Source organism: Octopus sinensis, linkage group LG18 (genome assembly GCF_006345805.1).
Source record: "Octopus sinensis linkage group LG18, ASM634580v1, whole genome shotgun sequence".
Classification (NCBI taxonomy): Eukaryota; Metazoa; Mollusca; class Cephalopoda; order Octopoda; family Octopodidae; genus Octopus; species Octopus sinensis.
Window position 1 is genome coordinate 9,302,753 of NC_043014.1, and position 8,939 is coordinate 9,311,691.

An 8,939-nucleotide genomic window follows, 5' to 3' on the forward strand; every position below is an offset into this window, starting at 1 on the left:
CAAAATTGAATTGGCTTTCATAGCAATACGCAGAAGTGATAACACCTCGTGCAGGAGATGTCAGACTACCGTAGTATAAATATTGCGATTGATTAATCAGATGAACTGAAGCTTGTAGCGTTATGTGCTCGGCTCTAACATAGCAGCGTGATGAGGAGAGATATTTGTATGTTATTTGAAATTTCCCTTAGACAAAATTGTATGGCTAAAAACCATTAACATTTATAGATGCCGAATATGAAGTATCTAGATGATTCAGGTGTATAGAAATAGAGGAGACACAAAACACTGAACCATATGTGAAATATATAAAGACGATGTAGGGTATATATATATATATATATATTATCGTTAATTAATACACATCACTTATTATGACATACAGGAAAGAATAAATACACACACACATATATTCTGTTATGCTTTAACTTGTTTCAGTCATATGAAGAAGTCGAACAGAGGAATTTTTCCTTGTAAGATTGGTACTTATTATATCGGTTTTCTTTTGTCAAACTGCTATTTTAAAAGGGACGTAAACACACCAGCATCGGTTCTCAAGCGAAGGTGTGTGTGGGGGGGGGGCAAAAATAGGCACACAGACACACGTGCACGAATACATACATACATACATGCATATACACACACACATATATGTGGGAGTGGAAAAACAAGAGGACACTCAAAACACACACACACACACACGACGGGCTTCTCTACCAAATCGACTCACAAAGCTTTAGTTGGCCCGAGGCTATAGCAGAAGTCTGATTTCCACTTTTTATTATTATTGCAATTACAAAAGAAATGTTTACATTATTGAACTGTGTTAAACATTAAACAAATATTTTACAATGTACATAAAGTTCAATTATTGCTTTCATACGCTGGTAGTAATCATCAGATTTCAAAATATATTTAAGAGACAGCTGAGCTCTTGACAACCGTAGTAAAATGATTGATACATTTTAGAAGGCTCGACAAGCTGAATTTTTCGAATGCGGGTTTGACCAATCCGCATGCAGGGTTAAACATCAGGGTTGCCGGGCGCACCCACATTATTGGCATATATCCGCCTTTATTTTGACCAGTTAGCTTGCAGTTTACATGTAAGGATTTTATGAGTAAGCAAACTTAGTTGGTTTCAATCGTTTTTACTTCTATTGGTGGGCGTCTTCTGTAATTTGTTTATATTCATATGTCAGAGATAATTTTTTTAAACCCAGATCGTTAACTGGTTGTTATATTATTGTCGTTATATCTGTTCAGAACGGATTTGAATATTTTAATCTTTCTTCTAACAGATTGTATGTACGAAGAAAATCGTATGTTTATTTTATATCACTAATTAAAAAAAAAATCCAACAATTTTCCTTATATTTAATGCTTAAAATCTGACAGGATATATATATATATATATATATATATATATATATATATATATATATCTTGCCGAAGTTGCGTCTCGCCTTCACCTTCATAGCAATATAAAGTGGAGTAGATGAAACATGGCGACTGAAGAACGGTAATTTTCCTTGTGTTATTTGTCCTGTACTCTATTTCTTCGTTGTTTCAGAAAAATGTCCATTTCCTTGGTTTTGTGTTTATGTTTTCGTTTCTCATTGTGTTCGACGTTTTTTTTGTGTCCTGTACCCATATATGCATGTATATATACATGTAGATGTAGGTACGTACATATATGTATGTATATATGCATATGTTTTATTTATTAATTTGTTATTACACGACAGAACGCACTCATCCATTTCTAAGTAAGTTTGTTCTATATATAGATATATATATTTATATATATATAAAGAGAGAGAGAGAGAGAGAGAGAGAGAGAGAGAGAGATACATATGAATACATATGTATACAGATAAACATAGGTAGATAGATAGATACATACATACATGGACACATACATGCACGCACACACGTATATACGAGAAAGTTGGTGAAAGAATGTCCGTTTTCTCCTCACTGTTTCTTTATTATGTGGCGATAAATTCTCCTTCGAAGCCATTAGGCTGCTGTTTATTGTATATTAAGTTACTTTTAAATCTCTTTTTCCTCACCCCATGGAATATTCTGCTGCTTCTATTGCTCCCGTAACACTCACTTGTTTCTGGCTCTCTCGAACCTTATCATTTATTCTTTCCGTTTCTCCTTTACTTTTCTCTTTCCCACAATGTACCCTGTCCCAGTTTCATTCTCTCCCCCTTTGTTCTTTTTACCGTATTTACCCTCTCTGCTTCCGGTTCTCTTTCTCTCCGTTTAAAAATCTGTAGCTAATCGATTGCTTTAGTTGGAGAGTGTTACATTATATCACCTCTCATACATATGGGAGTATGCCTGTTAAATTTAACAGGTTTGATATTAAGTAGGTGGCTCTGTAATCTTCATGATGGAAAGAGGAAAGATATTCTTAATTATTCTAATGGAAATATCTCTCAACATGAAGGAATTCTGTCCCAATCATTTATTCATGAAATTCTCTCAAATTCTTTTTTTCTGAACTTGTGACTTCAAGTGGTATTTAGGGAACGTATTTGTGTTCTTCCTCAAGTTTTTACTTGATATATTTCTGTAATATTTAAGTTTGGTATCCATACGCCTTTGAAGAATTATTCAGTACTACTTTATGGATTGTGGAGGCACATGGCCTAATGGTTAGAGCAGCGGACTCGCGGTCGTGGGATCGCGGCTTCGAATCTGATACCGGGTGATGTGTGTGTTTATGAGCGGCTCCGGCAGAAGGTAATGGCGAACTTCTGCTGACTCTTTCGCCACAACTTTCTCTCACCCTTTCCTCCTGCATCTAGCAGCTCACCTGCGACGGACCGGCGTCCCGTCCAGGTGGGGAACCTATACGCCAAGAAACTGGAAAACCGGCCCTAAGAGCCAGGTGTGGGTCGAGAAGGAACAAACAACTTTATGGATTAGCATAAAATGTATTTACACACATGCATATATATACATATATATATATATATATATATATAATATATATATATATATATATATATATATATATATATATATATAATATCGAACTTATCTGTGTTTCTTGTAAATTTCAATAACAATCTGTTCCTCTACACGATATGACAGTCACTTTGCTTCTTACTCGGATTCTCAGAAATTTCGCATGACTGTATCCAAAATTTCTTCACATAACTTGATTAACAATTCACTTTGGACATGCACAAATTCTGTAAGTTCTAGACCTTTCATCGGATCTCCAGGAATCGAACTTTCTTCAATGCAGTTAAACTTACACCCTCATTTATATCTACCCCTTTTGATGTTTGGGAATCTCTGATGTTTTTTTTCGGCTGACGAGTACGAGCCATCTATATTTACTGCATTTTTTGTAGCTTATTAAAGATGTCCTCGTACGAAACAATTGTACCGAGATTTTAATCCATTCTTGTTACTTTTTTCCTATATATATATATATATGTAGGTATTTATATGTATGAATGTATCTATTTATCTCTATATATGTATATATGCATATATGTGTGTGTGTATGTGTGTGTATTCATTTAGATATTTATTGTAAGTTTCCCTTACACATATCTAACATATGCACTACAGAAATAAATTTTGTCTTTCTTCACATATGTCCCAATTACTTTAATATTTTTATTGCGAGTGTATTGAACACTCATTTCTGGTGCTTTTCCACTTACTTTCCGTCTTTCCGTTCAACGACTTTCATGGACAACCTTTCTGTAGTTATAATTAGGTCTTCATGTGTAAACTATTACAATACCTTGTTTATCCTAGATTTTAGCGTCTCTAACTATAGTTTGGATCCTCTACTAAACCACAAATACTACAAACTTATGACTGACGAAAATTTTTTAAGTATCAGATTCCATCATCATTAGCTTTATTCGTTAGTGGTAAATTTTTATATATTTATAATAAAATATTACGAAAATGTACTTGCATAGCAAGTGATATGATCTGAGATCGTGTGCTGAAGCGAAAACTATTGCAGCGTGGAAGGTGTTTGTAAGCCATTTAAGAAACACACATTTTGACAAATTAAACTTAAATGTTGAAGTGAATCGAACGACTTTTGTGTGTTTCTTAAATGGTTTACAAACACCTTCCACGCTGCAATTGTTTAAAATAAAATATTTGTCTTTCAACCAAATACATCTGCCGACAATTGAATCTACATTAATGATAATACTTCAGCATTACATCACATTTGAGACGGTGAGCTGGTAGAAAGGCGGCGAGCTGGCAGAATCGTTAGCACGCCGGGCTAACGGTTCTGCGTATTTCGTCTGCCGTTACGTTCTGAATTCAAATTCCGCCGAGGTCGACTTTGCTTTTCTTCCTTTCAGGGTCGATAAAATAAGTACCAGTTACGCACTGAGTCGATATAATCGAGTGTAAGGCTTAGGGGCGTTTTGTTCGTCTTTACGTTCTGAGTTCAAATTCCGCCGAGGTCGAATGTGCCTTTCCTCTTTCTGGGTTCGAAGAAATAAGTACTAATAGAAAACCGGCATCGATATAATGGATTTATGCCACCCGTAAAATTGCTAGTCTTGTGCTAAAATTTGAAACCATCATTATTACCCAGGTAGCGTCTATATTTCCGGCAATGGCTATCAGTATATTAACACTTGGAACCATTAGAATCTGCTTTAGCATTATTCACCAGTTTTGTAATAATTTAACGGTGAATGTAACCGATACTGACTGATATCCACCTATCTGGTGTCAAGACATTTAATTTGTTTCAATTTCGATTTAATTTGTTTATAATTTTAAAGTAAGTATTGAATTTACGATACAAAATGAAACGGTTAATTGATTAACCTTTATTAAATTTATATTACTACAGTTAATTTTGTTACAACTTGTTCATTACCACTTCTAATTAAAGAGAATATCATATTTTGCATTATAGGATATATTTCATGGCTTTTCCTTTTCAAATTTAATAAAAATTGATTTCTTCATAATTTTGATGAAATAATATTTCATCGAAATGTGTAGCGTATTAAATTTTCGTAAGAACGTACAGTTTAGCTTACATATATTTCAGCTGTATCATCCGAAAATTTAATAGTTAACAAAACGTTAATGTATGAGTGACTGTGTGGTAAGCTTGCTTACGAACCACATCGTTTGGGGTTCAGTCTCACTGCGTGGCACCTTGGGCAATTGTTTTCTACTATAGCCTCTGGCCGACCAAAGCCTTTTCAGTGGATTTGGTAGACGGAAACTGAAAGAAGCCCGTCGTATATATGTGTATAAATATGCGTGTGTGTGTGTATGTGTGTATATATATTTGTGTGCGTGCTTGTCCTCCCAGCATTGCTTGATAAACGATGCTGGTGTGTTTACGTCCCCGTAACTTAGCGGTTCGGCAAAAGAGACCGATAGAATAAGTACTAGGCTTACAAAGAATAAGTCCTGGTGTCGATTTGCTTGACTAAAGGTGGTGCTCCAGCATGGCCACAATCAAATTACTGAAACAAGTAAAAGATTAAAAGAGTAATATGCAAATTAGTTGGTTACAGCACACCGTCCAGTCCTTAAGGCGTATTGTGAGTTCTATACCTTAACGTCTTACCTGAACGATGTCAGCAGAGTGCATGCAGATAGTGGAGAACCCCATGCAGGGCAATCAAAGGATAAAGGCCAAAGTAATATGAATAACGCCTGCATATAGATAAAATTGCCTTGACGTTGGGTCAAAGCCGCTAATTACAAAAATTTTATCCCCCATCGCTTAATGTATGTAATAATGTATGTAATAATGTATGTAATAATGTATGGAATAATGTATGTAATAATGTATGTAATAATGTATGTAATAATGTATGTAATAATGTATGTAATAATGTATGTAATAATGCATGTAATATGCATGTAATAATGTATGTAATATGTATGTAATAATGTATGTAATAATGTAATGTAATAATGTATGTATAATGTATGTAATAATGTATGTAATAATGCATGTAATAATGCATGTAATAATGTATGTAATAATGTATGTAATAATGTATGTAATAATGTATGTAATAATGTATGTAATAATGTATGTAATAATGTATGTAATAATGTATGTAATAATGTATGTAATAATGCATGTAATAATGTATGTAATAATGTATGTAATAATGTATGTAATAATGTATGTAATAATGTAGGTAATAATGTATGTAATAATGTATGTAATAATGCATGTAATAATGCATGTAATAATGTATGTAATAATGTATGTAATAATGTATGTAATAATGTATGTAATAATGTATGTAATAATGTATGTAATAATGTATGTAATAATGTATGTAATAATGTATGTAATAATGTATGTAATAATGTATGTAATAATGCATGTAATAATGCATGTAATAATGTATGTAATAATGTATGTAATAATGTATGTAATAATGTATGTAATAATGTATGTAATAATGTATGTAATAATGTATGTAATAATGCATGTAATAATGTATGTAATAATGTATGTAATAATGCATGTAATAATGTATGTAATAATGTATGTAATAATGTATGTAATAATGTATGTAATAATGTATGTAATAATGTATGTAGTAATGTATGTAATAATGTATGTAATAATGTATGTAATAATGTATGTAATAATGTATGTAATAATGTATGTAATAATGTATGTAATAATCACACCCAGTAAGTATGATCATGCTTGCAAAATAGCATTTTTAAAATGGAAAAAAAAAATTACTCTTTTACTTGTTTCAGTCATTTGACTGCGGCCATGCCGGAGCACCGCCTTTAGTCAAAAAAATCGACCCCAGGACTTATTCTTTGTAATCCTAGTACTAATTCTATCGGTATCTTATGCTGAACTGATAAGTTACGGGGACGTAAACACACCAGCATCGGTTGTCAAGGGATGTTGGGGGGACAAATACAGACTCACAAACACACACACACACACACACATATAAATAAATCATCCATGAAAATAATTGAAAATTGAAAATAAACAAGAGCTCTGAGAGACAGCACCCTACACTTGAGAACGGTGTAGAAAAGACTTTAATGTCTTATATTCCATTGGGATCGAAGAACATAAGTAAATGAACAGGGTGAGTGGTAAGAAGCACCTTTGGAGATGAATGACCATGGGATTGCCCATAAGAAGTCCACCTCCGAGGTACAAGTCTAGGTAAGATTGCTTATGAAAGACCAGCCTTCGACCATGTATGTTAGTCTCCCCTCCCCTTTTCGCGCCACTGATGTTATCCAAGGGAAAGGCAAAGGGCCCGATACAGCTTCGCACCAGTGACGTCGCAAATTATTTCTACAGATGGGTCAGCTGGAGCAGTGTGAAATAAAGAGTCTTGCTCAAGAACACAACACACAGCCTGTTCCAGGAGTGGAAATCACTATCACATGAGTTTGTGCCTGAGGCTCTATCGACTGAACCAAGTGGATATATGTGTATGTGTGTGTGTGTGTGTCTGTGTGTGGGTATGGATGTATATATACATACACATAAACACGCACATATATATATGTATGTATATATATATATATATATAATATATATATATATTATATATATATATATATATATAATATATATATATATATACATATTTATGTGTATATATATATATATATATATATATATTTATGTATATATATAGATATATATATATATATATATAATATATATATATATATACATATATTTCCATACATAAATATAAATATGTATATATATATATATATATATATATATATATATATATATATATATATATACATATATTCCATACATAAATATGTATATATATATAATATAAAGGGTAAAGACCCTCCGATCATAATGACAATGAGATTGCCCCTTGAATGTTACCCACGAAGGCCCAAATCCGGGAAAAGTTGTTTATAGAAGACCAGCAGTTACCCATGCATACCAGCCTCCCCTCTCCATGTCTCCGCGCCACCGATGTTATCCAAGGGAAAGGCAAAGTCCGATAGAGCTTCGCAATAGTGACGTCACTACTCGTTTCTACAGCTGAGTGAACTGGAACCACGTGAAATAAAGTGTTATGCTGCAGAACACAACTCACGGGCCGATCTGTGAATCGAACTCATAACCTTATGCTTGACTACCCGACGCTCTAACCTCTGAGACATAACGAATCAGTTAATTGGTTACATTATTACATACATTATTACATACATATTCATTTATCCAGTACGTTTTAACAAAATATCACTAACACATACATTTCTCGCTGATGAAACACAGCCTTATATACAACGACAGATTCCTCACAAATACATGTTCAATACATTTCTATTTTATAGATCTAATTAAATCTAACATACTCAGCTACATATATACACATATATATTGTAACCACTTTCTATATCACTCATATTATTTTAATTTAATCCGTATTAATGCTAGCTTGTAATTACTTATAGTCTACCATATATTTCAATGAACTAACGTTAAAACATTTTCTTTTAAGTTCGGAGCATATAGTGTTGAAGTTTTGGTTAATCACAGCTTTGACTGGAATGATTTCATATTAGATGTTTACTTAAAACAGCATTAAATCGTAGGCAAAGAATTACACTGTCTGGTCACATAAGATTTCTTCAAGAGAGTAAAAGGGAGACAGGGATAGTGATAGAGATGGAGAGAGAATGTCAGGCAGACAGTAAAATCGGCAAAGAGACAGAGAGGCACAAATACGTTGAGACAGAGAGAGAGAGAGAGAGAAGAGCGAAATACAAGTCCAGAGAAGAAATGAGAAATAACAAATCCAGTATTCGATTGTTACTTTATGCATAAACGTCGTAAAAGCAGAAATGGCCGAAATAAATTCCGTGCAATTTAAATTACACTGGTATTGGAACAAGTGATACGTTATTCAATAGAAAACATA